At 39.2% G+C, this 14,709-nt stretch overlaps 1 protein-coding gene across 18 annotated transcripts in view; it reads right to left on the reverse strand.

Moving 5' to 3' along the window:
• The window catches only part of LDLRAD4 (low density lipoprotein receptor class A domain containing 4), a 638,510-nt gene that overhangs the window by 21,760 nt on the left and 602,041 nt on the right, over positions 1 to 14,709 (reverse strand). The window lies entirely within an intron of this gene.

Genomic DNA, 14,709 nt, shown 5'->3' on the forward strand with positions numbered 1-14,709 from the left:
CAGGCCAAGAAGCAATAGCTAGAATGAAAATGGAACAACTGATTGGTTTAAGATTGGACAAGGAATAGAACAAGGCTGTATAATGTCACCTTATTTATTTAACTTATATGCAAGGATACATCATATGAAATGCCAGGCTGGATGAATCAAAAGCTGGAATTAAGGTTGTGGGGAGAAATATTAACAATCTCAGATATGCAGATAATACCACTGTGATGGCAGAAAGTGAAGAGGAATTTAAAAGCCTCTTGATGAGAGTGAAAGAGGAGAGGGTAAAAGCTGGCTTGAAGCTTAACATTCAAAAAATTAAGATCTTGGCAAGTGGTCCCATCACTTCCTGGCAAATAGAGGGAGAAGTAATGGAAGCAGTGTCAGATTTTACATTCTTGGGCTCAAAGATCATTGCAGATGGAGACTGCAGCCATGAATTTAAAAGACACTTGCTCCTTGGAAGGAAAGCTATGACAAATCTGGACAGCATACGAAAAAAGTAGAGGCATCACCTTCACTACAAAAGTCCATATAGTCAAAGCTATGTTTTGTTTTTGTTTTTTTAGTAAGTAACTTGCCCAGGGGCACACAGCTAGTTAAGTATCAAGTGTCTGAGGCCAGATTTGAACTCAGGTCCTCCTGAATCCCAGGGCCAGTGCTTTATCCACTGTGCCACCTAGCTGCCCATAAAGCTATGTTTCATCCAATAGCAATATGTAGCTGTGAGAGTTGGAGTATAAGGAAAGCGGGGTGCCTCAGAATCAATGCGTTTGAATTGTGGAATTGTGGTGCTGGAGAAGACTTCTGAGAGTCTCTTTTACAGCAAAGAGGTTAAATCAGTCAACTCTTAAAGAAATTAATTCAAGCTACTTGTTGGAAGGTCAAATACTGAGGCTGAAGCTTAAATACTTTGGCCACATAATGAGAAGATGGGACTCAATGGAAAAGTCTATGATGCTGGGAAAGATTGGAGGCAAAAGGAAAGGGGGACAGCAGAGGACAAGATGGATAGATAGTGTCACAGAAACAATGAACATGAATTTCGACAGATTTCCAGGGATAGTGGAGGATAGAAGGGCCTGGGTTGCTATGGTCCATGGGGTCACAAAAAGTCTGACACAACTGAAGGACTGAACAATAACACCAAGGACTCTTTTCTGGTAGCATAACCCTTCAACTCTTTAAAGATTGTGATCAAATTAGATTAGATTATTATGCTGATAGGATTACAGATGTAGAATCATCTGGAGCTGAAGAAGACCTTAAAGGTCATGTGGTCCAACTTCTTTATTTTACAAATGGAGAAACTGAAGTCTAGATGTTAAGTGACTTGCTCAAAGTCACACAAGTAGTAAACACAAGAACCAGGATTTCATCGCAGGTTCTTTGACTAGATCCTAGGCCTAGATCCATTACACAAAGCTACTCCTCCCCATTTCCCTAGTCTCCTTTTCTTCAGGCTCTATGTCCTCAGTTCTTTCAAACAATCCTTTTATTCCTGAAAACTTATTTTTAAGTCAGCTACAATGAGCCCTGAGTGATTTTTTGACTGTTTCCAATAGTCAAATCCACCTCACCAAGAATGGAGATGTACCAGCAATTTTTGCAAAGAGATAAGGTTTTGAGGGCAATTCCAAAAGACAAGTTCCAAAAAATACTTTGAGCAAAGGCAGTGATAGTACTTGGCTTCCTGACCTGTCTATTTTAAAGGGAACAATTAATTTTGGGGGTGGGGGTGGGGCAATGGGGGTTAAGTGACTTGCTCAGGGTCACACAGCTAGTAAGTGTCAAGTGTCTAAGGGTAGATTTGAACTCAGGTCCTCCTGAATCCAGGACCAGTGCTTTATCCACTGCACCACCTAACTGCCCCCAGAACAATTAACTTAGAAACACAATTCTGAAAAACACATTAACCAATTAGTCATTTAACACTATATAGTCAATGGTCCCTCACCCACCTACCATTCAGATGAAACTCTGGATAGAATAAAAAGGGAAACTCACTTCAGTTGAGCTATCAGAGCACTTAACCCCCCCATCTCTGTTATTCAAAGGGAGATACTGAGTTAAAATTATGCCTCTCCAAGTGCTTCAATTAGGCCCTAATCCTTTGTGGATATCCCATTTAGAAGATAGAGATTTGCTGGATAGCCCTGATTACAAGCAAGCCTCTTGCCCAACTGGAGAGAGAGACAACTTGCATATGATTAAGTAAAAATCTGTGCTTAATGTTTGTAGTTAAGTAAATTAAGGGCAGCTGGCATGGATATATTTCTGCACATGGCTCCTGGGAATGCAACTTCAGTGGCTCATGAAATAATGAAGTAATCCAACTGGATGAACAGAGATAACCAATAGTTTTGGAAATGATCTACTTAACCCATCCCAGGTCATGTGATTAAAGCCTCAAATTCCACTAAAGCTGAAATCTTCCTTCACCAGGGAAGGGCATGCAGCCCTCTAGCACAGTGCTTTCACCAAATTTTAGGGATGAGTTTCCCTTGACTACTGATCGCATGAATGAATGCATGAATTTAAAACAAAACAAAATAAAACCAAAAAACCCACTTACTATGAATTTACCTTAATTCTGAGGTTGGACCCTTGCTTGGGTTCAGGATGCTAATAATATCATGGATCTATATTGTAGTACCAAGACCAAAAGTAATAGTACTTTGTATTTTATTGAGATTTATACATTTTCTAGCATTTCACATCTATTATCTCATTTAGAAAATAAACTCAATGAGAATAGAAATTGTTCTATTCTTTGAAATTGTACCTCAGCATCTGGCACTGTTCCTGGCAGATAATAGACACTTAATAAATGTTTAATGATTGATTGACTAAGCTTCAGGACAAGCCAGTGAGAGAAGAAGGATAAACTTAATTACCCCCAATTTGTATATCAGAAAACAAAGGTACATACTCTATGTCTTCAAAGTCACATAACTAGTTAGTGATAGAGACAGGACTAGGTTCCAGGTGTTGATCCCTAAAAACACATTCTTTCCATTAATTCATGAGATGCTTCCATTTCTCTACTAACATATGTTCTTATATATATATATATATATATATATATATATATATATATATATATATATATATATATATATATATATATATACACACACACACACACACACACATATATATATATATATATATATATATATAATGGGCACTAGGAAAAAAAGGTTTAATAAGTTAGTCCCTTTTCCAAATGCATGAATGAAACACCTTCTGTTTCCATCAGAAAATACCCAAAAGCACTCCTATTAATCTTTTTAAACTTTTTGAGAGTAGAGATTACTTCATTCTCTTTGTATTTCTAGCATATAATAGGTGCCTAATAAATGCTTGATTAGGTAGCCCATCATCTGTCTGATAGTTCAACAAATTCATAGAAACAGATTACTGGAAAAGATGTCTGAAGTTTTCTAGGCCAACCAAGTCCTAAAGTTTGAATGTTGTCTATAATATTCCTAACAAGTAATCCAGCCTCTGAATTAAATCTCCAGTAAAGGGGAACTCAATACCTGCTAAGGCAGCCTTTTTTTAAATTTGGGGCCATATCTAATTGCATGAACTGTTCATGTTGAATTAAAGCCTGCCTTCTTGCAATTTCCACACAGTTCTTTATATATTTGAAGGTACTGCTCATTTACCTCTTAAATGTCTTCTACATTCCCAATTGCTTTACCAAATATTTTAGGAGAATATGATTCAAAGTCTCCCGCCATCCTGGTCATTCTCTTCTCCCCAATTCAATGAATGAATAGTGAACTAAGAAAATTTAAGGTTTACTATACAAGGAACAAATTGCTGGGAGAACAACAAATACAATTGGTTTCTTTAGTTTATTATCCAAGTACCTTGAAACAAATATTGGACTAATTTGCCATCTCTCTGCAAGGTTGCTACAAAGAAATCATTTAAGTGATTAAAAAAATTCATAAAAATTAACATTTAAAATAAGCTAAGTAGTATATAAAATCAAAGATTTCTAGAGCTATGGAAGGGACCTTCTCCTAGTTTAAATAATTAATTTTACAGATGAGAAAAGCAAGACCCAAAAATGTTAAGTGACTTGTCTAGCATAGTATATAGCAACTTAATGATGAAGTCAAGATTATCATTTAGATGTCCTGTCTCCAAAGCCAGTATTCTTTCTACTACTTCAGATGCCTCTAAAAAAAATCTTCCATCAAGAAAGATATTGAAACTCAAGTTATAAGAACAGATAACCATAACCATACTTTTTATGTTGTTTTAGGGTCTACAAAGTGCTTTATATACATGATCATATTTGATCCTCACAAAGCTTTTGAAGCAGGTAAGGAAGATATTATCATTCACAGAGTACAGGAGAGGAAACTGAGGTCCAGAGAAGTTGTGACACCTCAAATCACAAAACCAGTAAACAGAAGAGCTAAGGTTCCAAGTATTGTGCTTTGAGTGGTTTGAGATCTAGGACTGCAATTTATGCACTGTGTGATCCTGGGCAAGTCACTGTTAGGCTCAGTTTTCTCATCTATAAAATGAGTTGGAGAAGGAAATGGCGAACCATTCCAGTATCTTTGCCAAGAAAACCCCAAATGGGGTCGTGGAGAGTCTGATGTGACTGAAATGACCGAACAACAACAATGACCTTGATTAAGTTAATTCACATTTCTGAGACCATTTTCTCATTTGTAAAATGAGGATACTAATGCCTTCCTTACCTATCACATTGGATCGTCATGAGGATCCAGCTAGGAAATGTATATGAAAATGGTTTGAATGGCAAAGCACCATACAAAGATAAAGCATTATCTAACATAATAATATCTTGATAGGACAGGTGGTGGATAGAGTGCTAGGCCTGGAGTAAGGAAGACCTGAGTTCAAATTTGGCCTCAGACACTTACTAGCTGTGTGACCCTCGACAAATCACTTAACCTGTTTGCCCCAGTTTCCTCATCTATACAAATGAACTGGAGAAGAAAATGGCAAACCATTTCAGTGTATTTGCCAAGAAAAGCCCCAAAGAGGTCACAATGAGTTGAACGTGACCAAACAACAATAAAAACAAAATATCTTGTTAATGGCTATTCCTGTAATTGTAAGTTATTGTTGTCTTCCTCCTCCTCCTCCTCCTTCTTCTTCATTATCATCATTATCATCATTATCAATTATTTCTCATAGGTAAAGGATTACTCTTTCATCCTCTGTGAAGAAAATATATGACTTCACCCTAGCATTATTCCCTGCTTCCTTTTTCATCGAAGGTAGTATGAAATGGGGGTAGTGCTGTGTATTTGACCACTGGGGGTAATGCCTTAAGATGAAAAGGTTGAGGGGGCTACTTTTGTATTGCAAAGCTCTAGCTCTGTGCTCCTACACTTATCCTCTCATTAGACCACCCTCCTTCCCTAGTCACCAAGTCCAAATCACTTCTTCCTTCAGTTCCACCTTTGCATCACTTAGCTACCTGTTTGAGGGCCAGGGTCCCAGGGTGAGGTGGGATAATAGGATAGAAAGGAGGGTTCATCATGCTCGCTGTAGCCCTGGGCGTAAAACACTCTAATCAGGAATGCATACTCCCCCAGGATTAAGACTGGAATATTCAAATCTGTTACTGGAGGTGGGGTAAGAATAACTCCTTGAGGATACAAAGCAACAAAAAGAAAGCTGGACAGTCTCAAAGCTCAGGAATCTAATAAATGAATGCACTGGAAAACAAATATAACTTAACGAAAGAACCAATGCACCAAGATTTACATCAGTAACGTTGCTGTTCAGCATTAAACATTTATTTTTCTTGTAATTTAATTTAGCCCTGGATTGCTATTTTTCACTTTCGTCCAGAAATGTTTTTTTCTCCCCACTAAATTCAGGGACAGTACAATACTCTCCTCCCAGGGCTTTCCTGGAATTGTATCTCAGAGTACCAGACCGGCATTATCAATGTGCGCCCTAATGAAAGCTGACTGGCTCTAGCAGCTTGGCCTCCTGCTGAGCTGGGAAGCAGGGATGCTGGGTCCAATCGCAGCCTGCACCTTCTCTGTTTCATGCCTCCTATGGCATTCTGGAAAGGGATTACCACTGTTAGAAATGGGTCTGGGGGCAGAGACAGCACAAAGTGCTCTTCCAACTTCCATCTTAACACCCACAGAAAGGGAAAGGGGGCACAGGAGGGAACCATATGGGTTAAAAAATCCATGGGAGAAAGAAGAGAAAGGAATACACATGACAACCTCAGGGGTTGATCCACATCTCCCTTACCTTTAAAAAATGGGCCTTTTCAAGTGCAAATGTAGATATGGCTATTTTCACACCTCACAGATGTAATTTTCCTCACTCCAATCTTCTTTTTCTTGTTTCTCAGGGGTAAAATTCTCATTATTAGACCAGTGGTATGGTATAGGATCATAGCTTCATTAATAAATTTATAGCTAGAAGGCATCTTAGAGATCTCTGATTCCAACTCCTTTGTTTTATAGATGCTTAAAAGATTAGATGTGACTCATTCCCAGGTATTCAAGGGAGGACTGGAATGCAGGTCTTCCCGAGTCTGAGTCCAGAGTGGTACCACAAAAAGTGTACCAGATTGGGAATTAGAGGACCTGAATTTAAACCCAGACTTTACCTCTTCCTAGCAGTATGACTTTGTACAAGCCTTGATTTCCTCCTCCTGAAGTTGATATGGGTGTACCAGGCAGCCTCTGAGGTCCTTCCCAGCTTCAAACCTTAATCCATTATATCACACTGCTTCATTTTCTTCCTCTAGTCTACTCTTTTTTTTGGTGAGGCAATTGGGGTTAAGTGACTTGCCCAGGGTCACACAGCTAGTAAGTGTCAAGCGTCTGAGACTGGATTTGAACTCAGGTACTCCTGATTCCAGGGCCGGTGCTCTATCCACTGCACCACCTAGCTGCCCCCTTCTAGTCTACTCTTGCATAAGTCCTTTCAGCTACATACTTCTTCTCTTCTTCTAACTTCCTCTAAAAGAATGCTTTTTAGAATTTAGATTTCCCTAAATGGAAATTCTTGCTGTTGACTTTTCAGGGATAACTATGCCACTCTGGGGGCATAAATAAATAGCAGGGAATAAATAGTGTCAAGCCAGGTGACTGGGAAGCAAAAGGTACCCTCCGGTACATATTCAAATTATTTGTGAACAGGCAGGAGGTGTTTGTTATTTGTGGCTCATCTTTCCTAGCTTCTATTGGTAGTATCTTGGACTCCATTAACAAGTCCAAGAAGGATTCCTGAACTAGAATGGGGGTGTGTGGATCTGTTCTCTTTGAGAAGAAAAGTGAAGCTGCCTTCATCAATCACATTCCACTTCCCCCAGATTGCTCAGCAGGGGGCACCACATGCTCACAATGTTTCAACTGCACGTTCTAAGACCAGTTGTCATGTTTCAGTCCAGTCCTGGCTGGGGATAAGGGAAAAAGCCTAGGGCTAGTACAGACCCGGGCAAGAGAAACTCCAGCATTCAACAGTAAATGTATGTTCATTTACCGTGAGCACCTTTCCTCCAAGAAATGGAAGAGATTCTTTACAGAAATTATTTCATTAGCTCTCCCCACAACCTGGGGGAGGCTCAGAAAAGCAAATTACCATCACGAAATTAAAAAAAAAAACTTTAATGGCATCTTGGCCACTTGCCTACCCAGTTTTCTTTCATCACCCAAAATAGGGGACTCAGAAGTCACTGGCCAACTCAAATTGAAGTAGAAGGGGGAAGTTATGGATAGGTTTGGCACTGCTTTGTGGTGTCTGCTTTTCTCTTGTTCAATAGAAGTGGAGGAAAATGATGTTAGAAGGCAGCTGGGTGGCACAGGGGCAAGGGTGCTGGCCATGAAATCAGGAAGACCTGATTTCAAATTTGGCTTCAGACACTTACTTAGCCATGTGACTCTGGGCAAGATACTTAATCTCTGCTTGCCTCAGTTTCCTCTTCTGTAAAATGGGAATATTAATAGTACTTACCTCCCAGGGGTTTTGAGAGGGTAAGTTGAGATAGTATTTATAAAGTGCCTTTGTGCTAAGCTGTTATGATGTTAGAGCAGATAAATGATTCCCATTGTGCCTCATCACTCCAATTTCCTGATATAGTACAATCCCTTGATTTCTGAATGACTCATAGATGAATGTCAACAAAGAACCCCAATTCTCCTCTCTCCCCCTCCCCTTGGTGCTAGACAAGGGGTTCTAGAAAATGCCTTGGTGCCAGCCAGACAAAAGATGGTGGGATGGACTTGCAGAGACACTATCATAGTGTTTAGAGAATTGTACATTAAAAATAGAGGAAGGGAAGAAGCAGTCACTAGGTACAAGTAGCTTTGGGGAGCTTGACCTCAGGAGCAGACTTACAGGCAGGCTGGCTCAACCACAGAGTGGCACCTCCCTGCCAAATATAGCTTTCTATTGCATTGCTGGGATTTTTTTTAAACTGTACTTTATTAACGGCTAATATTTTAAAGGTCTGTAAAGTACTTTATACACACTCATTTGAGTCTCACAACTACCTTCTGAGACAGGGACTACAAGTATCATTACCCCTATTTTACAAATGAGTAAACTGAGGCTAAGAGAGAGAAGGCGACTTCTCCCAAGTGTTAGAGGCCAAAAACACTTAAAACCAGGCATTTCCTGACTCTGAGTCCAGGCTCCTATTTTATGGTGCTATGCTTTAGTTCTACCAAGCACCCATTGATCCAATAATTAACTATTATCATGATCATTAATGGCCCCAGCAGTAGAATGCAAATTTCTCTGGGGCAGGAACAGTTTCACCAGACCTGCACAATTTAGCACGGTGCTTTGTACATGGTGAACAGTTAACAGATGTTTTCTGAGTTGAATTGAATATGTTCTCCATAACAACCTTGTGAAGTACAAGTATTAGAATCCATATTTTATGATGAGGAAACTGAGGCTCAGAGAGCATAAATGGCTTGTTTAGAACCACAAAGCTAGTGAGTAGCAAAGTTATGTCTCCAACCTGGTTCTTTTTTTTTTTCTGTTTTCCAAATTCAGTATTCCTGCAACTAGACCAGTCTACCCCTAGAAGTAAACAAAAATCCTCTTCAAAAAACAAAACAAAACAAAACCCACAGCTCCTAAGAATGAAGCTTTGGAATCTTAATAGCTTAGTCAGAATGCTTTCTTAAAAGCTAAGTTAATGGGGAATTTTAAATGGCAAGAGAAGCAAAGGGTGAAGAGGGCAGGAGGGGAGTCAAGTAAAATCGGAGCAGGAAGCATTAAAGTGGACATAAATACTCTCTACATGCTTTCTTGGTGATTTCATCAGTTTTCATTGGCTCGCTATTGCCTCTGGGATATGTAGTGACAGTTCTATTTGGATGAACAGTTTCCATATTCCTGTAAGGTTTAGGGTGAAAAAAGAGCCACAATATCAGGTGGAAAATCTTTGTACTACATTTCCCAGAAGTCTGTGCATAAAGAAAGCATGGCAAAATTATCTAGGGCACACCCTGACTAAGTAGGACTGCTTTCAGCATGGGCAGTTTTTAGAGGCTACAAAAGTTTCATGGGGGATGGTGAAATGCAGGTAGTGATGGCTGGAAGATGCAGGCACAGGAATGAGAGAGCCAGGAACAGTAGCCATGCCTAGATCTTGCTCTGAATGCAGACAGTGGCAAGAGCCAGTCTGATGTGATTTGAAATGGAAAATGTGTGGATTCTGAGAAGGGCCAAATTGGTTCATATATCCTGTTTCTTTACCAATAACGAAAGGGAAATAACTAAGGAAAGATCGCTAAAATTTTAATCTCTAGCAACCTGAGTGATGTGACTGTGTCTCTCCCCCATGTTGGTGGGGAAAGGATTTAATTGTAGAATGTTTACAACCTGATTCATTGCACTTCATTGAATTTATCTTCTGAATTAATTAAAATGATTTTTCCTCTGACTTCATAAATCATGTGGCATGGTCCAGCTCGGAATCACTTAGGAATCAGTTGGGACTTGGATAGAGGGAAAACCAAAACAATATAATGAACTTGGTAAGCAGGGAGGGGTCCCAGAGCTGCATGAAGGCCCATGCTACATTTGTTGAGGCTCATCTAGGATTTGTTTTTTGGGGGGTTGAATAAAACTGTTTAGAGTACAGGGTCAAATTAAGGCTAGCTACTTACTTTATGGTTCTAATGATCCACTGAAGATTTTTCCTTTTTTTCCCCCTAAGTTGTAATTGACAGTAAACTTTTTCAACTCAATTCTTATACACTAGACCAGCTATTTTAAAATAGCTGTTATCCTATTGTGGGTCAAAGTGTCATTAAAGTTATGGATTTTGGGGGGATGCCAAAGTAGCTTTGTAGAACTGTCACTGTAGATTGCACATTTGAGCCCTGAACTGAATCATCACCATGTCATAAATTTGGTTATGAGAAAATTGGTTCTCATCAATAGAATCTGACCCTTATCCAAGATTGCTGGTTTGGGGGACACTGAAGATGATGCTAAAGGTAAAGGCTCTACAGTGGGGAAATCCAAATAAAGATAATTCTTCTCAGTGAGGGAAGGTCTCTTGTAATCCTAAACCTTGTGGGAATATAGGATCTCCATGGACACATTCATCAACAGACAAAATACCAACCCCTCAGCCTGGCATTTAAGGGCCTCTGCAATCTGATTTTAATCTGCCTTTCCTGCCTTATTTCTTATTAACTCCCCAATATGAAACATTTTACATTTCAGCCAAACTGACTCACTAGAAATCCCTGAAGATTGGTATTCCATATGCCATCTGTCTTTTTATATTCCGTCTCCTAGGCTTGGAATGCACTCCTTCCTGACCTCCAGTTCTTAGAACTCTTAGCTTCCTTTAAGACTCAGTTCAGGTGTCACCTCCTAGGGGGAAGCATTTCTACTTTTACCCAGCTGTCATTGCTCTCCCCGTCTATGAATAATCTTGTATTCACTTACCTATGTATATGTTACATCCAGTCAAAAGAATGTAAGCTCCTCTAGGTCAGGGTCTTTCATTTTCATTTTTGTATTCCCAGCCCTTAACAGAGTGCCTAGCACACAGTTCGTGTTTAATAAATGTTGAATGCGTGAATGGATGAATGTCCCTAAGATCCCTACTGTGGCAGCCTCTTCAGGCTTGTCCTAGGTGTCTAGGGGACAAGGGAACTTGGGCACCAGGAAGTGAGGAAGGAGCCAACTTCAGAACTTTGCCTGCGGAGAGTTATGTGTTTTTCAAAAGAAGTCTTATCTTGTTTTATCCTCCTTTCCCCTTTAGTTCAGGCCTACTATCCTTAGGACTGAGAAATCAGCATTTAAGTATTTATAATAAACCCTATTCAATAAACTACCATGGTTCCCTATTACCTCTAGATCAAAGAAAATTTTATGTTTAACATTTAAAGCTCTTTACAATCTGACTTATTATATATTACTCTCCTACATACACTCTCTAGTCCAATTTATTTCCTCTCTAGAAGTTCTTCCAGGGCAGGGTCTTTCATTTTCATCTTTGTATTTGCTTTGCATGTATTGCTGTTCCTCACATAGAACACTCATTCCATTGACCAGGCACTCACTCCATGGCTTTGCATGGGCTTTTTTGAACTCCAAGTTTCCTTCAAGCTCAGCTCAAAAACCACCTTCCACCTGAAACTTTTCTTGATTCTCCCAGCTGCTAGTGCCTCCCCTATCCTTGTATGAATTTTGTCTATCTTTATATATGTAATTTTTTTGCTCACCTTGTTAGGACTGTATCCCCAGTACCATGTAGGCACTTAAATGTTTGCTAATTATGTAGGCTTTTATGAACTAGCCTGGGAATGTTAAAACCATTTATGACACCATTTTGAATGAAAATTTTTTTGTTTGTTTTCAAACTTTTGGAATACAACCCATTCCTAAGTGTAAAGAATTAATTGTTATTTGAGGTTTTTATGCCTCGGTGCGCACTGGCCTGGGGCTCTGCAAACTGCATGGTGCTCCACCCACTGGTTGTAGCCGTTGCCATGGCGCTGGCACCTCACATCATCACCATTCGCTGACACCTACATGGGCCTGGCAAAATTATAATGATTGGAAGCCTGGTGAGGGCAGTCATGTGACTGTCAGAGCAGCCATCCCATTGGAGGTGCTGTATGGGTTTTTTTCTGGGATTGGGGGAAGAGAATTGGGCATTCTAGCTGGACGTTGGAACGATAGGAGGTGATTCCTGGGTGGTGGTATCTTTTGAAGTTATATAATTTCCCTTTCCCCATTTTATTTCTTTTCCCTTGATCCTACCGATCCTGTTTGTGTGTGTGTGTGTGTGTGTGTGTGTGTGTGTGTGTGTTTTAAGTTCGTTCTTGTTAAAATAAATCCTGTTCTGTTTCGAGGAGGGCTGCTGGTCTCCTTCCTTGCCCTAATATTGCAACGAGCCGCTTAGCTAACACTCCCCAATTAAAAATTGGTCCCCACATAAGCTAGAGGCCAGCTGTATTCAATTTTGCTGATGGAGAGTAATAACCGAGTGTGAGAATCAGGATGCCACCTCCTTGCTGAGAAAGACATTGTGAGAACCAGGGCAGTGCCACTCTGAGGAGAAAGCATGTGACTAGCGTCTGGAAGTTACATCTATTCATAGAACCACCTGTAAGTCATGTCAGTCAATGCTATCAGCCAATTAGCTTGGAGCTGTGTGTAGGGACCGCCCCCTCTTACATCCTGTAAGGAGCTTCTGCTGGAGGAAAACAGGGATCCTTCTTTCTGTTGGAAGTCTTGGTGGCATCACCAGGGTAGCTAGACTTTTTCTTTCTGAACTCCACGTGTTCTTCCTCTCTCTTTTGTTAACTTCTAATATACTTTAATAAATACTTAATACCCAAAGACTGGTGCTATAAGCTTCTAATTTAAGTCAACCACACATTAGATTTTCGCGCCCCAACAGTTAGATTTTTAAACATAACACAACTCAAGACAGGCCTTTGGTGTCACTCAAAAAAGACAATGGTTACAAATGAGAGGCAAAGGTGTGATAAAATAATGGGATTTAGCAGATACTCAAAGGCCAAGTTAACTAGATTGTAAGCACACCTGGCTAGCCCTTAAGAAGGTATTGTTCTCAGAAACTAAGGACTTTGAAATTAAGAAACCACCTTCAAGTCCAGTGAACCAATGGATTTGGATGATGCCTACCAATCAGCTTGAAGCAGTGTTTAAGGACCACCCATGCTCCGGACCTATAAAAAGCTTCCACACCCAGTTTGCTGGGGAGTTCATGGTTGAAGCAGGCTCCTGGTGGAGGACTTGAGGAAGAACCCAACCTGGCTGGAACTCTAGGCTAGATAAGCCTTTTCTTAACTTTCTGAACTCCACGTGAAAACCTGGTATGCTTTAATAAACACTTAATGCCCAAAGACTGGTGCTAAAACTTCTAATTTAATGTGACCACACATTTAGATTTTAAATATCATAAAGGAAAGAGTCAAATGTTTTGGAGTCAAAGGACATAGATCTATATCCTGGCTCTTAATATTTATTAACTATTTAATCTTGGTCAAATTTCTTTACTTCTAGGGGCCTGTTTCGCCATCTGTAAAGAGGCGCTCAAACTATGTAATCTTTAAGGTTCCTTCCAACTCTATGACCTTGTAACTAAAATGTATAGGATACTCACAGATACTACAGAAAGGCTGCATCTCAAGGTCACTATGTCCCTACACAATTGTACAAATACAGTTTTTTTTCAAACAAAGTGAAGAAAAGGTATGATAAAGGCTTATTTGGCAAAAGTCATTACTTAATTGCCTTTTTTTTTGCCATGTAGAATGTGCTCCAGAAGTTGACCTTTGAAATTAAAATATTTAAGTATGTTCCTGAACTCAGGGATGGTGTGAACTAAATAGCTCAATTTAGGCGATTATTTTGTATGCAGAAACCTCAGTTAGACGTTCTCAATCATAAGTAGGGAAGAAATGTGATCAGGAAGGTAGGATGGGGGTTGTCACATAACACTGTGTATGATTTCTGTGGCTGATCTCCATATTATGGCTTTGGTGTCTGTTTGAAATATTATTAATTTCCAAAAGAGCCAATATACCAATATATATGTAATTATATTTTTAAAAATTATCCATCCACTGAGCTTTTCCATTAGTGTGAATATACTTAAGATTTATTTGTATATCTCATTTTCTCACAAGATTCTAATTCTCAAAATGTGGTCCATGGAACCTTGGGGAATCCCTGAGACCATTTCTGGGGGGAGGGGTCATAAGGCCAAAACTATTTTCAATAATAATACTAAGACATTATTTGCTTGTTAAAATACTCCTCCTTTTTTCCAACTACATTATGTTTGAGGCTGGATTTCCTTCATATACTTCAACTAGAATAACATATTGCAACAGACTACATGTAGAATCAGATATCAGAATCTAGCTGTCTTCTGTAAAGCTAGTCATTAGATTTGTAAATACATATTAAATATGGCATTCTTTTCACTATTCTTTTTGTTTTGGAAAGCAAAACATTTCTCATAAGAATAGGTTTACATATTTGTGTGTTTATTATTTATGGGTTTATTATAGCTATTTAAAATTAATTAATAAGTAAATATTTTTAAATGTATGTTTAATCTCTAAGATGGTAAATGTCAATAGATATAACCTACTTAAACAAAAGCTTTTGGGGGCCCTTAATAATTTTCAAGAGTGTATAGGGGTCCTGAAACCAAAAAGTTTGAGAACTACT

This window comes from Dromiciops gliroides, chromosome 1, assembly GCF_019393635.1.
Source record: "Dromiciops gliroides isolate mDroGli1 chromosome 1, mDroGli1.pri, whole genome shotgun sequence".
NCBI lineage: Eukaryota > Metazoa > Chordata > Mammalia > Microbiotheria > Microbiotheriidae > Dromiciops > Dromiciops gliroides.